Source organism: Dendropsophus ebraccatus, chromosome 12 (assembly GCF_027789765.1).
Source record: "Dendropsophus ebraccatus isolate aDenEbr1 chromosome 12, aDenEbr1.pat, whole genome shotgun sequence".
NCBI lineage: Eukaryota > Metazoa > Chordata > Amphibia > Anura > Hylidae > Dendropsophus > Dendropsophus ebraccatus.
In genome coordinates, this window is record NC_091465.1 from 62,736,192 (window position 1) to 62,763,119 (window position 26,928).

At 45.5% G+C, this 26,928-nt stretch overlaps 1 long non-coding RNA gene across 2 annotated transcripts in view; it reads right to left on the minus strand.

Annotated features, from left to right (window-relative positions):
* Positions 1-18,457: 18,457 nt before the first annotated feature.
* The window catches only part of LOC138770158 (uncharacterized), a 28,919-nt gene continuing 20,448 nt past the window's right edge, over positions 18,458-26,928 (minus strand). For both annotated transcript variants that reach the window (XR_011359416.1, XR_011359415.1), the window contains 2 exons: positions 26,474-26,564; positions 18,458-18,910 (listed from right to left, as the gene is read on the minus strand). This is a non-coding gene — a long non-coding RNA (uncharacterized lncRNA). The remainder of the gene's footprint in view (positions 18,911-26,473; positions 26,565-26,928) is intronic.

Genomic DNA, 26,928 nt, shown 5'->3' on the forward strand with positions numbered 1-26,928 from the left:
TCAACCCCTAGCAGATAAGAAAGACCCTTCTGCATTTGTGAAGAGCTCACAGAGAAATTAAGGTAGAGGCACTGCGCTGTAGTAATTTGGAATCTACAAGACACCCTACTGAGGTTGGTTACATAAAAATAAAGCTCGTATAAACATTGTCATTGTCAGTACTTGCAAAACCAACATAAACAGTACTGTGCAAAGTGTAGAAAACAATGCTATGAAGAAAAGATACTTGTGCACAGTTTTTGTAAAGACTTACACATCATGGATAACACCTGCTATTTCTAAAATGGCTTCTGAAGCTATGTGTATAAGCTTTTATGGTGACTCTGACATCACCCCAATACAGATTTCTGATTATTATGGGCTGCCCTAAGATCATACATTTTTTCCTCCTTTTTGCCATGTGGCCAACACTATTTTAGAAGGTTCAGCCAAAATGAATGCAGGTTCAGCTGGTTTAGTTCACTCTCTATTGCTGAGATCAGGAATAAGGATAGGGACAGTGGCGTAGCCACCGTGGTCGCGGGGGTCGCCGCCGCGACCGGGCCCGCCACAAGGGGGGCCCGCGGGGCCCCCCGATCAATCACTCTTGTGACCGCAAGCATTGTTTTGCTTGCGGTCACAAGAGTCGGGCTCCGTCTTCCCCCGGCTGCTGCGCGGCTGCCGGGGGTGTCGCGTCTTACCCCCGGCAGCGCGCGCATCCCAGAACTCCCTGCGCGCCTTGGGCCCTGACTTCCGGTTCCGGCGCGCAGGGAGTTCTGGGATGCGCGCGCTGCCGGGGATAAGACGCGACACCCCCGGCAGCCGCGCAGCATTCGGGGACAGACCAGGAGGAGTGAGAATCAACGTGGGAGCGCGATGTCAGGTGAGTTAAGTTTTGTTTTTTTTATCAGCCTGTACGGGTGGGGGGAAAGGAGGGGGGCATCTATGAGGGTGGGGGGAAAGGAGGGGGCCATCTATGAGGGTGGGGGGAAAGGAGGGGGCCATCTATGAGGGTGGGGGGAAAGGAGGGGGCCATCTATGAGGGTGGGGGGAAAGAGGGGGCCATCTATGAGGGTGGGGGGAAAGGAGGGGGCCATCTATGAGGGTGGGGGGGAAGGAGGGGGGCATCTATGAGGGTGGGGGGGAAGGAGGGGGGCATCTATGAGGGTGGGGGGGAAGGAGGGGGGCATCTATGAGGGTGGGGGGGGAAGGAGGGGGGCATCTATGAGGGTGGGGGAGAAGGAGGGGGGCATCTATGAGGGTGGGGGGAAGAGGGGGCCATTTATGAGGGTGGGGGGAAAGAGGGGGGCCATCTATGAGGGTGGGGGGAAGGAGGGGGCCATCTATGAGGGTGGGGGGGAAGGAGGGGCCATCTATGAGGGTGGGGGGAAAGAGGGGCCATCTATGAGGGTGGGGGGAAAGAGGGGCCATCTATGAGGGTGGGGGGGAAAGAGGGGGGCATCTATGAGGGTGGGGGGGGAAGGGGACCATCTATAAGGGAGGGAGGAAGGGGACCATCTATAAAGGGGGGGAAAGGGGACCATCTATAAGGGAGGGGGGGAAGGGGACCATCTATAAGGGAGGGAGGAAGGGGACCATCTATAAAGGGGGGGAAAGGGGACCATCTATAAGGGAGGGGGGGAAGGGGACCATCTATAAGGGAGGGGGGGGAAGGGGACCATCTATAAGGGAGGGGGGGGAAGGGGACCATCTATAAGGGAGGGGGGGGGAAGGGGACCATCTATAAGGGAGGGGGGGGGGGGGGGAAGGGGACCATCTATAAGGGAGGGGGGGGGGGAAGGGGACCATCTATAAGGGAGGGTGGGGGGAGAGGGGGCCATCTATAAGGGAGGGTGGGGGGAGAGGGGACCATCCATAAGGGAGGGTGAGGAGAGAGGGGGCCATCTATAAGGGAGGGGGTATAGGGGGCCATGTATAAGGGAGGGGGTAGAGGGGGCCATCTATAAGGGAGGGGGGCAACATAGGGGGAGAGGGAATACACAGAGGGGGGCATATATTATTAGGAGGTCACATAGAGTCAGGGCTACCCACTAAATGAGGGTGTAAAGGGGACAGTACAGATGTGCAGTGTGTAGAGAGATGGAGATGGTGTCAGAGTGTGGAGCCTAATATGTCTGTCTGGCAGATTCTGTGGATTCGTGGCTCGGAGAAGTTCTCATAACGGCCTAGGACGGATGGAGAAGATGATGAAAAGGAAAGAACTCCGATCAGAAAAGACGTCTCCTGTGAGTCACCTGATATAACTGCACAGTAATGTATATGGTGTATAGAGCCTGTGTAGAGCTGGGGCCACCTCTATATGACTGGATGAGGTGATTTAGTATACTGGATTTGGTCAGTAACAATATGGTGGTGATGGTAGTGGTTGTGGTGTGGCGGTAATGTTTCCTCCCTATATACTGGTATTACTGGTAATATTGGTCTCAGTATACAGGATTTGGTCGGTAACAGTATGGCGGTAATAGGTAATATCTGTCTTGGTGTCTGTGTGTGTGTGTATGTATATATATATATATATATATATATATATATATATATATATACATACATACAGTGGTACCTTGGTTTAAGAGTAACTTCGTTTAAGAGCGTTTTGGTTTAAGAGCTCACAGTTTTTCAAAATTGTGACTTGGTTTAAGAACATTGCTTTGGTTTAAGAACTTCCTGTATCGGGTGGGAGCGCGAGTGGAGAAGGGGCATGGCCTGCATAGCGGGGTCTACAGCACTGTACTCTAAACACCTTCCAAATCATAGCAGATCCCCTTCAGGCTGGGGCTTACATCAGGGGACAGGACTGTGTGGGGGGGGGTAATCTCTCCATAGCTGTAACCCCTCTCTCCCCGGACAGAGATGCTGCATGTATGTGTCCACATCTGTCCTGCTCATTCCTTCCTGCTCCCTGCAGTCTCTGTCAGCCCTTGTGTTTCCCATCCTCTCCATTACTGTACAGTACAGAATAATAAATATATTTGGGGTGCGGAACCAATTGTCTGCATTTACATGATTTCTTATAGGAAAATTTGCTTTGGTTTAAGAGTGGATTTGGATTACAAGCACGGTCCTGGAACGAATTATGCTCATAATCCAAGGCACCACTGTGTGTGTGTGTATATATATATATATATATATATATATATATATATATATATATATATACACAAACACACACAACAATAGCATCACTTGGTCGTGAAAGGAGGGGGGGGGGCCCAAGTTGGCCTCTCGCACCAGGGCCCAGGAGACATTAGCTACGCCCCTGGATAGGGAATAAGTGTCAAATGGCCCCAGTGGCTCAGCGATCTCCAAAATGGGCCCCAAACTCATTGTTATAAATGGAGCAATGACTTGTGCATGAGCACTGCCACTTCATTGATTTTCTATGGAGCTACTGAAGATAGTTGGTAGTGCCTTAGACTCACCACTCCAATCATAACAAACAATTAGGGGCCCTATTATGGTGAGCTTGAGTCGTCCAAGTGGTCAGACCCCCTGCTGTAATTACAGGGGTACTCTGGAGGGAATATGTTTCAAATCAGCTGGTGCCAGAAAGTTACATAGATTTGTAAATAACTTCTATAAAAAAAAAAACCTCAAGCCTTCCAGTACATATTAGGTGCTGTATGTACCAAAGGAAGTTGTGATTTTTTTTCTAGTCTGACAGGGTGCTCTCTGCTGCCACCTCTGGCCTTGTCAGGAACAGTAACAAATCCCCAATAGCGAGCCTCTTTCTGACAAGCACTAAAACAAAACACAAACAGAGGGCGCTTCCTGGTGCAGTATAGTCAATTTCAGAACAAAGCGAGCAATAGAGACCCCCAGGAGGGGTAGGCTGTACACTCACCTACTAGGGTTGTGCTAGATAGGCACAACGCTAGTGAACGCATAAGCTGCACCACCGCAGCACACAGGAGGGACCACAACAGAATGTTGAGTAGAGATAACCAAGAAAAGTTATCTGCCAGGACCCAGCAGATAGTGGATTGTCCTCTCACAGACGGGCGCAGGTGATTAGGAACGGCAAATTCTGACTAACCGTAACCATTAAGGACTCGGTGAACACGGTATTGCATGGATGAATGCCGCTCGTGGTAAACCATAGAAAAGTATTTATTTGTAGCAACGCGTTTCTGCCCTCTAATCTGAGAGGGCCTTTCTCAAGCTCTAATCAACATCTTACAAGTGTAGCCTTATATAACAGCAAAAGAGAAAAGTGTACTTCCGGTCGATCTACACACATCAGAAATACATAACAATATTGCAAGCAAGTCACAAAAAAGTCATAAAACTATGTTACATACCAAACTTCATTTACATGTGGAGTCACGCACCCGCGTCGTACGCCAAGCACCGGTCTCTGAGTGTGTACGGAAAACCGGAAGTGACGTCTTGGCACTGGAATACGCAAACTCCGTAAACATACGCTAAAAGAGTAAGTAAACAGCGTAATGAGTATCATGTGATCTAAAAAGACGGATCATGTGAATATGGGGATAAAACAATGAAACCAATAGATAGATGCAATATAAAACAACAGATAACAACAGCAGCAACTGAAAATAAATGACTGAACAGGTACAACGACACTGTATTATATCGCTACACGTGCTCAATCATTTCATTTAAACCCTCTGGAGATAAACATCGCAGTTTGTATATCCAATAGGACTCTCTTCTATTTAACCGGATTACTTTATCATCTTCATTAGTTTTTATTTGTTCTATAGGTATAATAGAAATTTTACTAAAATCTTGCGCATGCGATAATGTAAGGTGGCGGGAGACACTATGTTTTAAAAACCCTTTGGCTGTATTGTGGCGATGGGAATTTAGTCTCTTATGAAGAAGTTGTGTGGTACGACCTATATATTGGACTCCACACTGGCAATTCAATAAATAAATAACAAACTGGGACGAACAAGTGAGTCGCTGGTTAATTTTTTATTTTTCTTCCGTGACATTCGACTTAAACTCACTGACACCATGCTGTATATTGTCACAACATTTACACATGCTCCTCCCACATTTCCAGACACCTAATTTGCCTCTAGAAATGTTACTAGTGTTTCTGTTATTTTCATTGCTACCTTCTTCTTTTCTTATAGGGTTCCTCACTCTGCTAGGGGCAACTAGATTCCTCAGAGTTTTCCCCCTTCGAAAGGTAAGTTTAGGGTTTTTAGGAATCAATTTTTTTAAAACTGGATCGTTTAGTAGTAAGTGCCAGTGTTTCTCCAGGGTTTTTCTTATCAATTGGTTGCTGTTATTAAAAGACGTAATAAAATTAGATCTCATATCAATTTTCTTAGGCTCTTCATTCATAGATAGATCCTGTTCGCAAAGTGCTCTGATTCTTGACCGGAGTCACCTGTGGTAAATTTGCTGTAAGTTCCCAAGAGCACAGTGGCCTCCATAATTCTTAAATGGTAAAAAAAAAAAAAAAGTACAACCTAGGAGAAGAACCTTTGTAAGAGTTTAGACCAAAACCCACTGGTCCCTCTGATTGAGCTCCAAAAACCTTTGTGGAGATGGGAGAAACTTCTGGAAGGTGGTCAACCATCACTGCAGAACTCCACCAATTTGGGTTTTATGGCAAAGTGACCAGAAAGAAGCCTGTCCCTCAGTAAAAGACACATGAAAGCTGCCTACTTGCATAAATAAAAGAAAAAGCACTTAAAGGTCTTTCACAGTGTCATAAACAAGATATTTTTTTAATGGCTTCGACAGGGAGACTTGTCAGGGTTGACGGAAAACTGAATGGAGCCAAGTACCAAGACAACACAGAAGTGGCTAAGGGACAAGTTTTTGAATGTTGTTGAGTGCTCTGAACCCAAATGAACATCTCTGGAGAGACCTGAAAATGGCATTAACCAAAGCTCTTCATCCAACCTGACAAAGCTTGAGAGGATCAGAAGAGAAAGATATCAAAAGAAGATTCAGCACATACTTCAAATCAGTAATAATTTATTAACAGCAAACAGCTAAATGTATTGGGACTTCACTTTAATCTCTCTCGACAGCTAGCACATGAAATAGTGAGGCACCCAGTAATGACACCATAAGGTTGTCATGGGTATGAATAAATAATATGGAAGTGAAACCACTGTGGAAAGTATAGACCAGCAGATTGCACACATATAAAGTAAGATACAGTAAGTATATATAGAAGACATGTCCTCATTAGTATACATATACCATAAATCTCACTATAGTCATAAGTGTAAATTCATACTGGCAGTCATTTCTTCTGCCAAGTCTTAAAAAGAAAGAAATAGAAACAGCAAGCTGAGCAGTCTTATAATCCTTATTCAGACCTTGTGGGGCTAGGGTGTCCAAGGTATGTACCCAATATGCCTTGCAGCATAGAAATAGGGGTTTTTTATGTCTCTTCTTTGTCTGTAGAGAGGAATGGTGGAAAAGCTCTAAATCCTGGCATACAAACCTTGTGTCTTTATACCCAAGAAGACTGGAGGCGGGAATCACTGCCAAATGGGCTATGTACGAGTGGGCTATGTATGAGTAAAGGCTCTGAATACTTATTTTAATGCAATATTTTAGTTCTTCTCTTTCAATAAATTTGCAAAGATTTCTTACATTCTGTTTCCACTTTGTCATTATGGGGTACTGAGTGCAGAACTTTGTTTTGTTTAGTTTTTTGTTGTTTTTTGTTAGCAAAAAGTAAAAGATTAGTTACATATACATAAAGTCAGGCCTTATTCACACATCACGTAAAGTTGTCCGTAATTGCAGATCTGTAATCACAGTTCAACTTAGAGCACATTGATTTATATTGGGCAATTCACACAGTCCGTGTTAAATTTGATCAGTAATCCGTTCCGTAAAAAAAAAAAAAAGAACTAGTGCGGATTGTGGTACTGATCAGGGAGAAATGATATTTGGAGGTTTTGTGGCCCAGAAAAATCACTGAACGTGTGAATGAGGCCTTACTGTTTTATTCAGTCACTTATTTACTATTCAATCAATTTATTTAAAGAGAAACTTAGGGGCCTATTCCACGGAGTGATAATCGGCCGAATTGGCCCGATTTAGCGGATAATCGCTCAGTGGAATAGAGAGAACGATCAGCCAATGATCGTGTCATCGGCTTATTGTTCATTTAGGTTCAAACCTAAAATAATAGGTCGCCACGCGCGCATCGCTACGCGACTGACAATTTCACAATCATCATACTTTACCGGTCCAGGCTGAAGGTCTTCTCCTTCTCCCGGTCCCACGCCACAGCAGTTTCAGAGCGGCCTGTCTGAGCTGACAGACCACTCAGCCAATCACTGGCCGATTGGCTGAGTGGTCTGTCAGTTCAGACAGGCCGCTCCGAAGCTGCTGCGGTGCGGGAATGGGAGAAGGAGAAGACCTGCAGCCTGGACTGGTAAAGTATGAAACAAGGGCTGCAAAGACATCAGTAACGATATCCCTGCAGCCCTCGCTAAATGATTGTCGGGACGTGGAATAGGCCCAGTAAGCAAGCGCCGATCTAGCAGATTGGCGTTCGTTTACATTGTTGATCAGGCCCTGGTCGGCCCATGGAATACCACCCTAAGAGGAGGTTAAAAAAGTATAACCTGCTGTTATGTTCCCATAGCGGATGGGACACAGAGAAGAAAGATAATTTTCTTACCTTCATCCTCAGCGCTGTTTTTGCTAAATCTTCATTCATTTCAGGACTACAGCCCCTTAGTGCACCAAACCGTCTAATTTACATATTGATTACAATGAAGATTAATCAAAAACAGCGCTGAGAAAATAACCTTCATCCTCAGCCTCCCTTGCACTACGGGAACATAACAGCAGAATAGAGACTTCTAGTCTGCTTTTAGTCTCCCTTTAAGCCTATAACATGTTCACTGCCCTGTCACTCCGTAATGCACAATTGATGAGTCTGGTTGCTGCGACCGCTCAGTATTTGCTGCCACTGAGTGAAAGATAAATCATAATGACTTCAAATGTCTGTGTAGCATGCAGACTATTTACTATACTATCTTTAAGCACTGGACAAAGTCAAATGTTAGTTCTTGCTCAGATTTCTTGTACATAATATACCCCAGGGGAAGGGGAAAGCCATTTAATGGTCTATGCACAGATGGAAGTTGAAGCTCTTAGGCCACAATGCAAAGGGAGGGAATTCACACAGGACATTTTCCACAGAAATTTCTCTAACTAAAATTAGTTCCACTTATGTGGAGGAGGATGTTTCTGCAGCAAGCGGTGATAGGGAAAATATAAAACCAAAAATATTTTATAATTAGAGGTGATAAAACTCCAGCAAGTTTGGGATCATGTAACCCTGAACACTCTCCTGATGGCTGAAGTAGATGGATGCAGCCCTAGTGCTGCCTAGAGAGCATAGATACAGCCTATTGATGAGAATTCATGTAATGTAAATGAATATAATGATTCTAGGAGCGGTGTCCTTTAACTTTTACACCATAGAATAAACCTAATGATTGAACATAAGAGCTAATAGAAACAGAAGCTCTGGGTCACACCAACCTTGGGTCATCTGCCTCATCTTACTAACAGTAATGAATAATGATGGGCACTCTTAGGGCCCTATTACATGAAGTAATAATCCGATTCGGACGATTATCGCTCCGTGTAATAGAGACAACGATCAGCCGATGACAATGGACAATGGTGATTAAAGCCGATAATCATTGGTTTAGGTTTGGACCTGTCCAGAGCAGGGCAACAAATATGTCAGCCAGGAGGCATCATACACTGGTGGGGACAGCCATTGGCATGACAGAAATTACAAAAGGGTGATGCACTAGAATGCTTTAATGGGGTATTTAAAAATTAGGTCCAAGCACAGAAAAAGCCCTCAGAATGTCCTCATCATGGAGAAGGCTTTCCTAGCCATCCAAATTTTTTGTCTGCCCAGCCTCAGCTCTTTGTTTTTTATGTCTAGGTTTCTGTATATAGATGCTGTACTAACATATGCAGATGGAAACCTTCAGCTAGTGGAGACCACAGTATATAGAAACCCACAGACCACCCATAAAGCCCTCTAAAAATTGCATTATGTCCATTGATTTCTATCTATGACTTGGTCCTCCACAACAGAGATCTCTGGTATGGAGAGTCTACAGTAGATGGAGGTTGGAGCTTAGATTATTCTAGAAATAAATGTGCTGGAAACTTTATAAAGACAAAAGGATAGGGTAATAATTTGATACCATGCTCAAGTCAGTACATCCAAACCTGTGATGATAGAGCAATAGGCTAAGTGTCTGAAGTGTGAAGTTGACGATTGACTTTTCTCCTGAGCTTCTCACTCAGCTTTGTTATTTGGGAAACAAAGTTGCTATGGATTTGTCTTCACCTATTTTGTTCATGAGGTCATCTCGGTTCTATTGTTAGAGGTCCATGTATTACCCCATGTATTGTCTTCTAAACCAGTGCTTCTCAAACTGTGAGGCGTCCCCCAGTTGTTGGTGAGGCCCAACTGGGGAGCCAGTTTTTTTTTACAAAAGTAACTATGATCTGCACAGTCCTTTTGCTGTTTGCAAAAATCTCCATTTTAGCAACATTATTATTTTATTTTGTACTTACTTTATTAGCATATAGAGCTTGGGAGACGGGTGAAAGTTAGCCCTAGCATTATTTGCAGCTTGTAAATGGACTTTCACTACAGATGGTGAGGCCCAGACACCCTCTTGGTCTGTCTGGTGAGGCCCAGGCATTGCCTTTGTCTTTTGGATGATGCTCTAGTAGAAAGTTCGAGAAGCACTGCTCTAAACCACTAAACCAGCCACAGCTCAATAAAAAGATTGGTGCTGTTACTAGAAAAAACTAAGACCTTTTATTTATATGTTAGTTCAAGTGAACTCTTTACGGTGACCAGAAAGCACCTTGTTGTGTTCATGTGCAATGAACAAACAGGAAGGTACAGACAGTGATGCTGAGACCCTAGAGGTATTATCACAGCAGCAGCTAGTGGGCGCTGTTGTCCCTTAGCCTTGACTTCCAAAGACGTGTAATTGGGGGGGGGGGGGCACTGATGGTGGAAGTCTGCATGGTCTGCATGAGATGGAATCACTGGAACTGGACACAGTGTGAGCCACAGCTATTGGCGCCATAGCAAAAGCTTTGTGAACAGCCGGGGGACTATGATACATTTAAGCAGCAACTGGTTTAAAGGGGAATTCTGGGCAGGTTTTATTTTTTAAAAGTGTCGAAGAGGGGGAGGATGAAAAAAATTCCATGCCCAAGCACTGGGGAGGTAAGTGCATGCCAACATACCAAGTGTTCATAAAGAAACAGAGCCCGGCCAGGTAACGCATCAGGGTGCTCACTCTCATGTATATGAGACAAAAATGACAACTCAATAGCTGAAGAAAACATTCGCTCTATGGGGGAGGTTTATCAAACATGGTGTAAAGTAAAACTGGCTCAGTTGCCCCTAGCAACCAATCAGATTCCACCTTTTATTTTCCAAAGAGTCTGCAAGGTGAAAGGTGGAATCTGATTGGTTGCTAGGGGCAACTGAGCCAGTTTCACTTTACACCATGTTTGATAAATCTCCCTCCTATGACTTTATTAAGGTGTTGTCACGCTGACGCTGCGTTTATGTCAGTGTGACAACAGAAGAATAAAGACATAGAGAATTTTTTCTTTGGCTATTAAAGTGCATACCAACGATCTGGTCCCCCGGTCCCTGGCTGCTTCCTGGTTTGAGAGGGGACCTGGGACGTAACGTTCCAGGCCCACTTAGCCAGTAAACGTCTGTAGCAGGGTCCCACCTCTGCCTCTGACTTCACACCCCTGGTAACCTCCCAAACCAGGAAGTGGCTTTGGACCGGGGGACTGAAGCAGCGGTATGTGGGCACCAGCGCTGGAGCTGGGGAGGTAAGTGCATGTTATTTCATTCAACCTTCCTTTTGGGGAAAAAAAATACCCTGTCTGGAATTCTCCTGTAAGCCAAGAAATGGGTACAAATCTCAAATTTCCTGACTCCAAGAATCCAGCAAGTACAGTATATTGAAAGAAAAACAGCAGCACGCCAAATCTTCAACTGCAAATACTTTTATTCACCCACCAGGACAGAAACATTTCAGTTCCTCACTGCAACCTCTTTCAAGCTGGTCCTACTCCCAGGATTATGGGGTGGCATTATGTACAGTAGCCGGACCGCTCCAGTCTTCAATCCAGGTACACTAAGCTCAGCATTACATTGATTTTCTCGTGGAGCCAGCGGTACAGCTATTTCCCAAAGGGGTCCCAGAAGCCATTATTCAACCCAAATAAATAATGTGGTGCTCATAAATAGAGTTGATCGAACCTCGGGAAATCCTAGATTCGATCGAACTCGAACATTCACGAACCTGTCGCATTTGATTGCTGATGCCTCCCCAGTCTGTGGGGAAGGAGCAGACTGCCCAGGTACCACCTGGAATTCTGGGATTCAGCCTAGGTAATAGGCTGAATCCCAGAATTCTAGGCGGTACCTGGGCAGTCTCCTCCCTTCCCACGGACCGGGAAGGCTTCAGCAATCAAATGCGACAGGTTCGTGAATGTTCGAGTTCGATCGAACCTGGGATTTCCCGAGGTTCGATCAACTCTAATAATAAACAAAACTGATTAAATCGAAATGTTTTGAATATTGTGTTTCCGTATTTTCATATTATTATCACGTCTATCAATCATGTGATTTCCATAACTCAACCAATTTCTTCTTGGTGTCGTTCATTCAATGTTGAGGAGTGTACTTTATTCTCTTTCCATCCACCCATGTCTTAGGAAAAAACAGTGAAGCAGCTAAAGCTTGAGGGAGAGAACCTATCAATATGGACCAAATATTTTAGAAATATATTCAGTAAAGATCCACATTTTTCTCATCTCTAATCCTAATATACTTTCTTAAGCACACTGCAAGTAAACTATATTTGTGGGGTTCCTCAGTGAGTACTCAATTCATCGCCTCTCTAGTTCACTTATGCTGGTTTGACACATGGCAGTTTTTTGAAAACCTGCCATTGCAGTTTTTGTGCCAAAATCAGAAGTGGATCCAACAGAAAAGAGAAGTCCTCCCTTTATATTTTTCATCCCATTTGAATCCACTGGCTTTGGCACAAAACCTGCAGTTTTCCAAAAAATATTCTAAATGTGAAACCAGGTTATAGTATCTTAACGATACCTTTCTAAATGCTCTTGTATATAGATGTCATAAAGGGGGTTCGTGCTGGTAATCCCCATTTATGAAACAGAACGGTGAACCTCTCACCTCAGTGGATCTGATCTGTCCATTTTACAGGACTTAAATTTCCCTTTAATGTGACTGTACCACCAGGTCTAGGCTGAAGCACTGCAGGCGGGCTGACCCACCCCCAGTGGGAAGAAACCCCAGCCCCTCCATGACATGACTCCATTAGAATCAATGGAACCCTATCATAGAGGGGCTAGGGTTTCCTCCCACTAAGGGTGGGTCGGGCTACCTCCAATGATTCAGCCTGGCCCTGGTGGTACAGTCACTTTAAGTAATAGCTTCAAGGGAAGAGGGCAGCTGATTCCTACTTTCCCCAAGAAATCAGCATTTTGCCAGGGGTCTTGTGAACCGGCTCAACAGTGATTCATTTTATGGATTTCTCTGTGATAACACAACCTTACATTTTCACTATAATTTTTTGCTGTTTTTCTTAGAATTACTTATAACTAAAGTTAGTATCCTAACTTATGGCTGGTACAAGTGATGATGTTTTTCAGTCACCAGCCCAAAATGTAAGTGGATACATCATGGAGTGGAGCCAAATTCTGCTGTCTTTGGAACCTAGGATTGTGAGCTCCAGTTTCTGCTATAAAAAGCATAGGGCACTATGAACGGCACATTAACACACACATCTGTAGGGAGGGTGACCAGAAAGACAGAACTGCCCTATGTCATCATGGATGGATGGTAAAAAATAGATTTGTCTTGATAAGGGTGATGATAGATGGTAATCTTTATACCATATATCCTGCTATGAGGCTCTTTGGCAATGGTCCACAATGTAAAAACTTTGAACATCTTAGATTGTATAAGCTATGTAGGGTATAACTTGCAAATGCCTTTGTTTATTTATCAATATGTATATGGAAAGATATATAATGGCTAAAGAAGAAACGTGTCTTGCATCCTGCGTGTACATGTAATCACGTCAGGGCCGCTTTAACCAGAGGGCACATGGTGCACGTGCACCGGGCCCACTGGTTAAAGGGGCCCCCCCCGAGCAGGCCGGCCGTTGCTATGTGCGACCAGTGCGGTCGCACAGGGCTCCGGCCACCAGCCTGTCAGGGGGGAGCGCCATGGATGAGTAATCTACTTACCCCTCCATGGCGCCCCCTGCAGGGCCCCCCCGTCCGCCGCTGCCCCCGGCCGCTGCTGCTGCGGCGCTTCCGCGCTGCAGCAGCAGCGACACTGACAGAGAGAGAGCCATTGGCTCCCTCCCTGTCAGTCACTCACTCTTGTGGCCGCACTTCCTGCGGTCACAAGAGGCCGCGCTCTCCCTCTAGCGCCCGACGTCACTGGAGCGTCGGCGCGAGGGTAAGGGGAGTGCAGCCTCTTGTGACCGGAGGAAGTGCGGCCACAAGAGGGAAGAGAAGAGGAACGCGTGGACCCAGGTGAGTAACAGTGTTTGTTTTTTTCAATGTTATATGGGAGGGGGAGCTATATACTACGGGGGGGGGGGGGGCACAGGGGGCTATATACTATGGGGGAGAACAGGGGGCTATATACTATGGGGGAGAACGGGGGCTATATACTATTGGGGAGCACAGGGGAGCTATATACTATGGGGGAGCACAGGGGGCTATATACTATTGGGGAGCACAGGGGAGCTATATACTATGGGGGAGAACAGGGGGCTATATACTATGGGGGAGAACGGGGGCTATATACTATTGGGGAGCACAGGGGAGCTATATACACTATGGGGGAGCACAGGGGGCTATATACTATGGGGGAGAACGGGGGCTATATACTATTGGGGAGCACAGGGGGGCTATATACTATGGGGGAGAACGGGGGCTATATACTATTGGGGAGCACAGGGGGCTATATACTATGGGGGAGCACAGGGGAGCTATATACTATGGGGGAGCACAGGGGAGCTATATACTATGGGGAGCACAGGGGGCTATATACTATGGGGGAGAACAGGGGGCTATATACTATGGGGGAGAACGGGGGCTATATACTATTGGGGAGCACAGGGGGGCTATATACTATGGGGGAGAACGGGGGCTATATACTATTGGGGAGCACAGGGGGGCTATATACTATGGGGGAGAACGGGGGCTATATACTATTGGGGAGCACAGGGGGCTATATACTATGGGGGAGAACGGGGGCTATATACTATTGTGGAGCACAGGGGGCTATATACTATGGGGGAGCACAGGGGGCTATATACTATGGGGGAGCACAGGGGGCTATATACTATGGGGGAGCACAGGGGAGCTATATACTATGGGGGAGCACAGGGGGCTATACACTATGGGGGAGCACAGGGGAGCTATATACTATTGGGGAGCACAGGGGAGCTATATACTATTGGGAAGCACAGGGGGCTATATACTATTGGGGAGCACAGGGGAGTTATATACTATGGGGGAGCACAGGGGAGCTATATACTTTGGGGGAGCACAGGGGGCTATATACTATGGGGGAGCACAGGGGGCTATATACTATGGGGGAGCACAGGGGGCTATATACTATGGGGGAGCACAGGGGAGCTATATACTATGGGGGAGCACAGGGGGCTATACACTATGGGGAAGAACGGGGGCTATATACTATTGGGGAGCACAGGGGGCTATATACTATGGGGGAGCACAGGGGGCTATATACTATTGGGGAGCACAGGGGAGCTATATACTATGGGGGAGCACAGGGGGCTATACACTATGGGGGAGCACAGGGGAGCTATATACTATGGGGGAGCACAGGGGGCTATACACTATGGGGGAGCACAGGGGAGCTATATACTATTGGGGAGCACAGGGGAGCTATATACTATTGGGAAGCACAGGGGGCTATATACTATTGGGGAGCACAGGGGAGCTATATACTATGGGGGAGCACAGGGGAGCTATATACTTTGGGGGAGCACAGGGGGCTATATACTATGGGGGAGCACAGGGGAGCTATATACTATGGGGGAGCACAGGGGAGCTATATACTATGGGGAGCACAGGGGGCTATATACTACTGGGGAGCACAGGGGGCTATATACTATGGGGGAGCACAGGGGGCTATATACTATGGGGGAGCACAGGGGGTTATATACTATTGGGGAGCACAGGTTAGCTATATACTATTGGGGAGCACAGGGGCTATATACTATTGGGGAGCACAGGGGAGCTATATACTATTGGGGAGCACAGGGGTCTATATACTATGGGGGAGAGCACAGGGGGCTATATATTATGGAGAGCACAGGGGGGCTATATACTATTGAGGGGGAGCACAGGGGGGCTATATACTATTGGGGGAGAGCACAGGGGGGCTATATACTATTGTGGGAGAGCACAGGGGGGCTATATACTATTGGGGGAGAGCACAGGGGGCTATATACTATTGTGGGAGAGCACAGGGGGGCTATATACTATTGTGGGAGAGCACAGGGGGGCTATATACTATTGTGGGAGAGCATAGGGGGGCTATATACTATTGGGGGAGAGCACAGGGGGGCTATATACTATTGTGGGTGAGCACAGGGGGCTATATACTACTGGGGAGAGTGCACAGGGGGGCTATATACTAATGGGGGAGCGCACAGGAGGGCTGTATATAACTGGAGGAGCACATGAGGGTCTATATACTACAGGGACACCTTAAAACTATGGAGGCACAGAGGGGTGTAACTATGTAGGAGTACAGAGGGGTGTAACTACTGTATAGGGGTACAAGGGACCTAACTACTGTATGTGTTGGAGCCTAAAATATTTGTCTGGCAGATTCTGGAGAGAAGATTCACAGCCAGGAGAAGACTTCAAGGTGGCCCACGCTGGATGGAGAGAAAAAGAAAAGGTGACAGACTCTGATCGGAGAAGACGCCTCCGGTGAGTCACTGGATGTAACTTCACTCTGTTATAGGCTTGTACTGATAGGGGTCATGGTGTGGCGGTATTATGTAATGGTATCAATGGTGATATCTTTCTGTTTTGTTTAGTGCAGTTTTTATGTAATATGTAATCACTGTATAGTGGAAATAGTGTTATAAGGTAACTACTGTATGTATTGGGGCTCTTGATACAGTGTGGGGGCAAATTCAGTACATTATACAATGTGCAGAAAGGTAAGGGGGGGCCCACTCTTGAGGGCTGTGCACTGGGCCCACCAATGTATTAAAACGGCCCTGAATCACGTGTCTATTGGAAATGGTGAGGGAGAAAAGGGCACTTTTGGGGAAGCTTTGTACATAGGCATGTAAATTATATGGAGGTTTTTTGCTCTGCCTAGTTTACTGCTGCAGCGCTTCTTTTTGATGAAATACGTTCTATATTCTTACTTCTTCTCGATCATTGTAAGAAATGTGAATTCATATATATGTGGCAATAGTCTAAATTAAACTCAAATTATTGTAACTGTGGTTTCTTATATGTTTCTTCATTTATTGGGCAGGTCTTTACTATAATCTAAGTTTAAAGGGGTCCTCTAGTGCACTGATTTTCAACCTTTTTTGAGCCGCGGCACACTTTTTATACTTAAAAAATCCCGGGGCACACCACCAACCAAAATTGCACAAAATGACACTAAAACAGTACATATTATACATATAGTTAATAATATAGATTCTAAATGTATTTATACTCACTCAGTGTGAAACCTGGGCCTGTTTTCTTCTTCCCCCTGTGGTTCTCTCCTGTGCTTCTCTCCACCATACTTCTCCCCCATACTTCTCTCCTGTGCTTCTCTCCACCATACTTCTCCCCCCTGCTTCTCTCCTGTGCTTCTCTCCACCATACTTATCCCCCCTTCTTCTCTCCTGTGCTTCTCTCCCCCATGCTTCTCTCCTGTGCTTCTCTCCTGTGCTTCTCTCCCCCATGCTTCTCTCCTGAGCTTTTCTCCACCATACTTCTCTCCCCCTGCTTCTCTCCACCAAACTTCTCTCCTGTGCTTCTCTCCACCATACTTATCCCCCCTTCTTCTCTCCTGTGCTTCTCTCCACCATACTTCTCCCCCCTGCTTCTCTCCTGTGCTTCTCTCCCCCATGCTTCTCTCCTGAGCTTTTCTCCACCATACTTCTCTCCCCCTGCTTCTCTCCACCAAACTTCCCTCCCCCCTGCTTCTCTCCGCTGTTTCTCTCCCCCATCCCCATGTTTCTCTCCCCCCTGCTTCTCTCCCCTGTTTCTCCCCCATTCCCAGGTTTCTTTCCCCCATCGTTTTCTCCTGTTTCACAGGGGCACCATAGTTTGGGGAACTTTCCCCGCGGCACACCCGACCATGTGTCGCGGCACACTAGTGTGCCACGGCACACTGGTTGAAAATCACTGCTCTAGTGGATAAAAATATTTTCAAATTGACTGGTGGCAGTATGACACGGTGCTCTCTGCTGCCACCTCTGTCTGTGACAGGAACTGTCCAGAACAGTAGCAAATCCCCATAGAAAACCTCTCCTGCTCCTGTTCCTAACATGGACAGAGGTGGCAGCAGAGAGCACTGTGTCAGACTGGAAAGAATACTTCACTTCCTACAGGGCATGCAGTAGCTTATATGCACTGGAAAACTGGAGATTTTAAAGAGAAGTCATTTGCACATGTGTGTACCTTTAAGGCATAAGTGGATTTGAAACCTTTTTTTCACCGGAGTACCCCTTTAATTACTACTTTGTCATGCAGGTCACTGTAGGATAAAAAGAATAGCACTATTTCTTACCATTATATAATTTATACTAGTTTAACCCTCTGCAGGCTTCGTCTCTAATTTTAAGTTGTCTCAGAGGTAGTGGGTAGAGACTAGTGGCCATGGTGTCTATAAAACACTGTGCACAATAGAAGATATCTTACAAATGACTGAAAACCTAACATGCAATTAAATTACTCTTTAAGAAAGAGGCAGGGTGGGCACAAGCCCCTCCCCCCCTTCTCGATCCCAGGAATGTGGGTGCAACAGCTACAAATAGCACCCAAGGCACTTAATTAACCAATGGAGGGGACCAAAGAGGGAAAAAATAGCTATAGGGTAAAAAGGAAGGAGTCTGTTACTGTTGCAGCCCAATATTCTCCCGATCAAGACCCCACCTTCTATTAAATAAATACAGGAATACAGATCTTCTTTATTGGTGAGTGGCCACTCCTACACCCTACCATGCCAATGCCACAGATGACCTTTCCAACCCCATCAATAAATCTCCACAAAGAGGGATATCCTCCCTGAACTGCATTGGCTGGAGTTTCTGGTAATGAAAATAAGACACTGGATTTTCTTTTTCAGCTGTTTTAATAAAAGTGTGCTGTGTACCATTCATCTCATCTGGTTCAGTCTCATACTACATTCTGGCATAGTCACAGTCCATCCCCATGGAAGCTGCATTTATAAATGTCCCGAAGTTTGACTGTAAGTTGCTGGCTCTGATGTTCCGCTGCAAGGCTGTACCAGGAGCCCATCGGGGAATTCCTCTACAGGGACATTGTTAGGGCCATATTACATGACTTGATCAGTAATATAAACGAGCGCCGATCAGTTAGATCACTGCTCGTTTACTGGGCCTATTACACGGCTCGATAATCATTCAGCAAGGGCTGCATGGACATTGTTAGTGATGTCCGTGCCACCCTTGCTTTAAAAGTGTGAAATAATAAAGTTTATACCTCTCCACACTCCTGGTGTTCTTCTCGCTTCTGTCTGCAGCTGCCTTAGGAACTTCAGAGCTGGTCTCTGAAGTGACAGGTCCCTTAGCCAATCACCAGAGTTCCTGACCTAGATCAGACAGGGAATGCCAGTGTTAGAAATGTGGGGAGCCACGATACCTGGTGTTAGACTGCATTGGTTCAGAAGGGCTCCGATGACTGAAGGTAAAGCAGTCAGAAAGAATGCTAGGCATGGATTAATGGACTACTAGTTGCCTGCCCGACCAACAAGGGTTTTAAGGTCACTACCATGTTCAGCTCTATCAGAACTGCTTCCAAACAGCGCAGGGGTTGGAACCTGTATGGGGGGGGCCTTACTGCACCTAAGTATTGTCTGAATGGATGTGGAACTGATTGGATGGATGTTCCAGGCCAAAGGCATAGTCGTGGTGACAGATTGTGCAAAGGCCGGAGTCTGTGTGATAGTGGGTATGAACATTCTGTGAGGACTGGATGGAGTGTTTATGAGAGAAATGGTAGTCAATTATAGTGGGTGCAAAGAAACAGATTAGTTGGTCTGTTGGTGTTGGTGTGGCAATTGATGGGTCAAGGTGTGTGAAGGAGGTGGAGCTCCCAGCTTTTGGGCTGTGTCTGGAGTGAAACAAACATTAAGGTAGGGACAGGTCTGCACTGGCTTAAAGAGAGAGTGTGTTCCTCCCCATGCGCCACATCCTGTAGTCACAGCAGTGTGTGCATTGGAAGAGAGACAAAGCCTTTTTACAAGTGATGGCTGGCAGTATAGGCAGTGGCAGATTATAATGTGGCCAGATTGGGCAGCCGTCTGGGGTCTGTGACTCCTGGGGGGCCCACTGTTGTCCAAATCAAAGGATAAAAAAAAAACACTCCAAAAGGTTCCTGTCAGGGTGGGGCAGGTAGGGACAAGACACGACAGTAAGCCCTGAAACTGAACCCACCAACTGTCCCTACCTACTTGCCACGCACAGCCCTAAATGGCCGGGGACAACCACGGAGTCGGTCCCTACGCTGAGTAGGTGAACACACAGAATGGAGACAGACAAACAAAACACAATGGAGGATAGTCAGCTAGCCGAGTCAAAACCAAATGGACAGCGCAGTACAAAATCAGAAAGAGAGCGGATAGTCAAATGTCAAGCAAGAGATCAGAACACGGGCAGAGCAATAGAAAGGGTATAAGGACAGGGACCACTGGGAAAGGAGCAGGGGAGCTGGGACTAGTGTGAACTAATAGCCAGCAGGGAAATGAGGAGCTGGCTGCTTTTTATCCAGGATCACAGCCTAGTACCAGCAGCTAATTGGAGCAGCCCTGATCCCAGCACCAAGTTCAGGTCGACAGACCTAGCAGTGCAGTAACCCTTGCACTGCGAGAAGTCTGACAGGCAAGGCAGGTGTGGCTGAAAAGTAAAACACAATTCAGTGCAAACAATAGACAACTCAGCGCCTCCTCGGCTGCCCGGCATGGACCGAGGAGCGCAAAGTCACATTCCTAACAGTTCCCCTTTTGATACAGCTCTCCCAGAATGCTGTCCTCTGGCACAGGCCGGTCTGTTGCAGGGGCTGCATGCTCAAGAAGTCCCACCCACCTGTCAGCACTCCATTAATTGCACAGTGCTTACAGGCGGGCGGGACTACTGGTGCAGGCAGCATCTGTAACATATGCTGCCAGTGCCAGAAGATAACAAGGGAGAGCAACGCCAGTAGATCTGCAGCAATAGGAAAGCATGTGGGAAGTGAATTTATTTTTCTTTGGTGAACTCAATGGCCCTTCTGAAGGGTGTGGGGGGACTACACTGCGGGCCATCGAATGACTAGGGGCCATCTACTGAAGAGGGACTATACTGGGGGCCTTGTACTGACTAAGGGCCATCTACTAAATGGGGTACTACACTGGGAGCCATGGACTTAAGAGGGGACTACACAGGGAACCATCTAGTTAATGCAGGACTACATGGGGGCCATCTAAAGGGGAGAGAATACTGGAGGCCATCTACCAAAGAGGGATTACACTGGGGGCCATATACTGATGGGGAGACTACACTGGGGCCATATATGAGTGGGGGTGCCATCTTCTAAAGAAGAGGCTACTCGCTAACAGTATTAAATGTTTCAAGAAATATTCATTGCTGTCATCATGTATTTTTCCAAGTTTTACCTTTGCTACAATTTTGTGCTTTTCTGACTTTAACAGGCAATTTGATCACTGGCCAGTCATAACATTGTTAGGCTATGCTCCTACAACAGGAACATGCCATCATTTAACGGTAAATAAGGACGTCTGTTGATCATGATCATTATTTGTGGCTTCATTAACAATAGATGTATTGGAAACATAGCCTTAACAGATGAACAGGTAATTGGTCTAATAGAATTTCTTGAGGCGCTGTCCAGTCCAGGACAAACTTTCCAACCACTTATGTATCCTCCACACAAAGAATATTCCACAGTAGATTAGGTCACATGTATGCCATCAGCCTTTATCACTAACACATTAAGTGTTTTCCATAGAGGTTTCAGAACTACACTTATCAAAAGAGCTTCTGTGGCATGGTACAGAAGAAGGATGCTAGCCCTTTCTTCCGGATGTGTTTCTTAGTATGGCCTTTCCCCATTGACCTGTCTGACATGGGTGACCCCACCAGGAGTACTTCTCCCACCAGCTTAGCTCATTGGATCACTAAGGCACACAAGCTCCCTCACCACATCAAGGTGAAGGCACCAAGAGGTAGCCCCTCCTCCCTAGCCCAATTGGCCATTTCACTAATTTAGAAAATTAATTTACCTATCCCTTGCTAAAACCGACATACAACTCCTTAAAAGAATCAAGACCCTTCCCAGTGGCCTTTGCAGCCCAGCATCATAACAAAGACCTACCAGATACCGTTCCCGGGCCCCTAACATTTTTTATGAAGCTGAAAAAAATATACACAGTATGTCGATTCCGAGACAAAAATTCCTCCCTGAGTTCATCAGAGACGAATAATCCTTGCAAACTTCAAAACTGGAAATCAGAATAAAGCCAATGGATCAACGTCACTTCTGCACAATCTTTTATGCATAACCTCTTAACATTTTGTACCTCGGAAATGTATTCGGACTATCAGATTAGATTTTCTAGTATGCATTCCCAAAAGTTAACTAATTAATAACTATGCCACTGTAAGCTCCTGACTGGAGTAAACTCATATTCTTCTCCTTTTTAAAATTCCCTATCAAAGAAACACCTGGCGCAGCTTCTGAGCCCATGCCTGCCCTAGCCCTCTAATGCAGACCTGCCTGACAAATTTGCCAGCCCGCACCAACCCTCTGATTCAGATCCACCCATCACCCTTCACAGCCCAAGCTTGCCCCCTCAAAACAGACCACTCATCTCACTTTCCAGCACAAAATACGGTTTAACATATAGCAAGAAGGTCCTAGGTTCCAAAGCTAAATCAATAAATATTCTATAAAATTAAAATATAAAATTCATAACAACAGATTTATTGGAGATCCCCTAGTAACCAATACAAACAGATTCTCCTCTAATGATAATAAGAATATTGAGGCCACTCTGGAATTTTCTAACATCGATGTCTTCTTATATTTGTATCTAAAACCCATGCTTCGCTGTCTTCATGTTTCAATAGAATATTTACATTGGCCAATAAGTTAACCACATTGTGAACACATGTGTCACCAAAGACACATGTGTCACCACTCCGGGTCTAGGTTCAGGGAAATCACCATCCCTCTAGGCCTTGAAGTCGTGGCAGAGTCCAAACTGTCTCAGCATCACAGGGGAGCCCTTTCTAATGGAGACAATGTCTTCCGCCCGTTTCCAGAACATTAAGGGGCCACTCAAAGGAAAGGGGCAGTCGAGCCGAAGCTGCAGACGGTTGTCTCCATCCTGTATTTTCTTTTTTAATATTTTATTTAAAAAAAAAAAAAACAGTAGCAATTTATACACTGTTATGTGTAGCAGCTATGGTCTCTGCCAGGTCAACAAGGAGGAACAATGGTGAACAAACTTTAGACAATGCTTTTATATAGAAGTATGTACTGAGGAAATTACAAGGTAAGGTTTAACATATGGCATGATGGGCCTAGGTTCTACCTAAATCAATTTATATTGTGTAAAATTAACATCTAAAATTCATAAAAAGAGATATATGGGAGATCCCCTAGTAACCAATCCAAACAGATCCTCCTCTAATGATAAGAGGAATATTCAGGCCACTCTGGAAATTTCTAACAGTATTGAAAGTTTTAAGGAATTTCTCCTAGATATCTATCATTGATGGCTTTCTGGATTCGTATGTAAAACCCATGTTTCACTGTCTTTATGTTTCAATACAATATTTACATTGGCCAATAAGTTAACCACATTGTGAACAAGTGTCACCAAGGATTATTGGAAAATACAGTTAGCCCATGGGGTGCTAAGGCACAGAGTCCACTCCGGGTCTAGGTTCAGGGAAATCACCATCCCGCTAGGCCTTCAAGTCGTGGCAGAGTCCAAACTGTCTCAGCATCACAGGGGAGCCCTTTCTAATGGAGACAATGTCCTCCGCCCGTTTCCATAACATTGAGGGGCCACTCAAAGGAAAGGGACAGTCGATCCGAAGCTGCAGTCGGTTGTCTCCATCCTGTATTTTCTTTTTTAATATTTTATTTTTTTAAAACAGTAGCAATTTATACACTGTTATGTGTAGCAGCTATGGTCTCTGCCAGGTCACAACAAGGAGAAACAACGGTGAAGAAACTTTAGACAATGCTTTTATATAGAAGTATGTACTGAGGAAATTACAAGGTAAGGTTTAACATATGGCATGATGGGCCTAGGTTCTACCTACATCAATTTATATTGTGTAAAATGAACATCTAAAATTCATAAAAAAAGATATATGGGAGATCCCCTAGTAACCAATCCAAACAGATCCTCCTCTAATGATAAGAGGAATATTCAGGCCTCTCTGGAAATTTCTAACAGTAATGAAAGTTTTAAGGAATTTCTCCTTGATATCTATCATTGATGTCTTCCTGTATTTGTATCTAAAACCCATGCTTCGCTGTCTTTATTTTTCAATAGAACATTAGCCAATAAGTTAACCACTTGTGAACACATGTGTCACCAAGGATTATTGGAAAATACAGTTAGCCCATGGGGTGCTAAGGCACAGAGTCCACTCCGGGTCTAGGTTCAGGGAAATCACCATCCCGCTAGGCCTTCAAGTCGTGGCAGAGTCCAAACTGTCTCAGCATCACAGGGGAGCCCTTTCTAATGGAGACAATGTCCTCCGCCCGTTTCCATAACATTGAGGGGCCACTCAAAGGAAAGGGACAGTCGATCCGAAGCTGCAGTCGGTTGTCTCCATCCTGTATTTTCTTTTTTAATATTTTATTTTTTTAAAACAGTAGCAATTTATACACTGTTATGTGTAGCAGCTATGGTCTCTGCCAGGTCACAACAAGGAGAAACAACGGTGAAGAAACTTTAGACAATGCTTTTATATAGAAGTATGTACTGAGGAAATTACAAGGTAAGGTTTAACATATGGCATGATGGGCCTAGGTTCTACCTACATCAATTTATATTGTGTAAAATGAACATCTAAAATTCATAAAAAAAGATATATGGGAGATCCCCTAGTAACCAATCCAAACAGATCCTCCTCTAATGATAAGAGGAATATTCAGGCCTCTCTGGAAATTTCTAACAGTAATGAAAGTTTTAAGGAATTTCTCCTTGATATCTATCATTGATGTCTTCCTGTATTTGTATCTAAAACCCATGCTTCGCTGTCTTTATTTTTCAATAGAACATTAGCCAATAAGTTAACCACTTGTGAACACATGTGTCACCAAGGATTATTGGAAAATACAGTTAGCCCATGGGGTGCTAAGGCACAGAGTCCACTCCGGGTCTAGGTTCAGGGAAATCACCATCCCGCTAGGCCTTCAAGTCGTGGCAGAGTCCAAACTGTCTCAGCATCACAGGGGAGCCCTTTCTAATGGAGACAATGTCCTCCGCCCGTTTCCATAACATTGAGGGGCCACTCAAAGGAAAGGGACAGTCGAGCCGAAGCTGCAGATGGTTGTCTCCATCCTGTATTTTTAATTACAATTCATCCTATATTGTCTTTATGTTTCCATAGCACATTTACTTTTTACAACAGGTTAACAACATTGTTCAAACATGTAACACCTATCTACATATGTAATCCCCTTTATCAAAATTATTCCATATATATGAGTCCTTTTAGACAAAGAGATTTCTTGGACGCAGGGGCTGAAAACAAACGCCAATCAGCAAGATTGGCACTCGTTTGCTGTGCCTCTACATGGCACGAGAAATCAACTGTCCGGCCTGCACAATGACTGTATCATTCATACAGCCTGGGAAACTTACAGCACATATATGTATATATCTGTGCTGTCAGTTTCCAAATCTGAAAAAACAGCTGGTGGCTGGAGGATTGAAGAAGCCAGATACCGGATCACAAGAAGCATGGATGTAAGTATAGACTGCTGCTTGTGATCTGGAAACTGACAGCATGGATATATACATATCTGTTCTGTCAGTTTCCCTTTATTTTTATTGGCCGCACAAACCCCTGTTTACACAGGGAGATGTGCAGCCGATAAAGAAAGGTTCTGGCTGATTGCTGTCACTTTTACACAGGCCGATTATCGCCGCAAGAGCATTTCTAGCGACACTCTTGGCCGATACCAGCCCATGTAAAAAGCCATTAAGTTGTGTTGTGATTGGTTAATTATGCTTACATGACTTTCAAGTGGCTATAGCTAGAGATGAGCAATTTTACAGTAGGAACGCAGTGAATTGCTTCATTCCTATCAGTATTCTGCTCATCAGGCTGTGGGCTTTGAAGTCTGCTGCGCTCTGTTCCGCTCCTCCCCAGGTGCTGGGAAAAGATGGATCCAGTTCTCCCAGTTTCCCAGGACTGGATCCATCTTTTTCCAGCACCCTGGGAGGAGTGGCACGGAGTGGAGCAACCTTCAAAGCCCAAAGCCTGAATAGCAGAATCCTGATAGGAATAAAGTGATTCGCTTAAGGCCCTATTCCACGAAACAATTATCGGCTGTATTCGGCCAATATTGGTCGTTACGGCTGATAACCATCCCGTGGAATAGAAGGCAACGATCAGCCGACATCGTTCATGTCGGCTGATCGTTGCGTCGTTTGTCTTCCAAACATGTTGAAAGACAAACGACTTATACAGCAACGATCTACTGCCGTCGCTCCGTGGAATAGGAGCGGCGGCAGCAGACCACTGCTGTATGCTATGAGCTGCCCGGCCGACCTAGCGATCACCCGGGCAGCCACCCGCACCTCCACGCGCCCGCCCCCCCCCTGGACTCACCCGCTTGCTGCTGCTGCATGCAATAGCGGCAGCAGCGAGCGGGGAACGAGGAGCAAATGAACGCTCATGTCGGCCCGTGGAATAGGGCCTTTAGTTCCTACTGTAAATTCGCTCATCTCTAGCTATAGCGCTACACTACTGAACTGATGACGTTTAAGCAGTTTACTTAGTGTCCAAATAATTGTCTGTTGACCATGAAAACCAATTCCTATTGAAACTAACTGAGATCAATAGGAAACGGCTCTCACTGCACACAGGACATCCATGCAGCAAATAAAGGAGATCTCCCTTACCTGTGTGTTCTGCGTCCTGTGCTTGCATCCAGACACCTCTTATTTCTCACTCCACAACATGACAGCGGTTAGTAGGGTCCTCACCAACCACCTTTATATGAATCAGAAAGAAAATACATCAATATAATAATATAGTGTCACATTATAAAGGGATTATGTGGGGACAAGGAATATTATCTCTAAGTCATGTGAGAGTTTCTGCACAGAAAATTAGTGGTGTGTGTAACCCCAGCAGGAGAGGCAGGAGAGCTGACCTGATTCAGCACCGCTGCATCCCGCTTACATGAATGGCGTCATTACAGAGACCCCTAATAGAGCGAAGCTGCAGCCAGTTCTCTCATCATGACAGCAGAGCAGTTGTGTCCTCAGCCGCATCACAGTCAGTGTAGGAAACATCCAATACAAACAATGATGACTACCGCCCCCTGCAGGATACAGGCCCCCAGTGACAACGG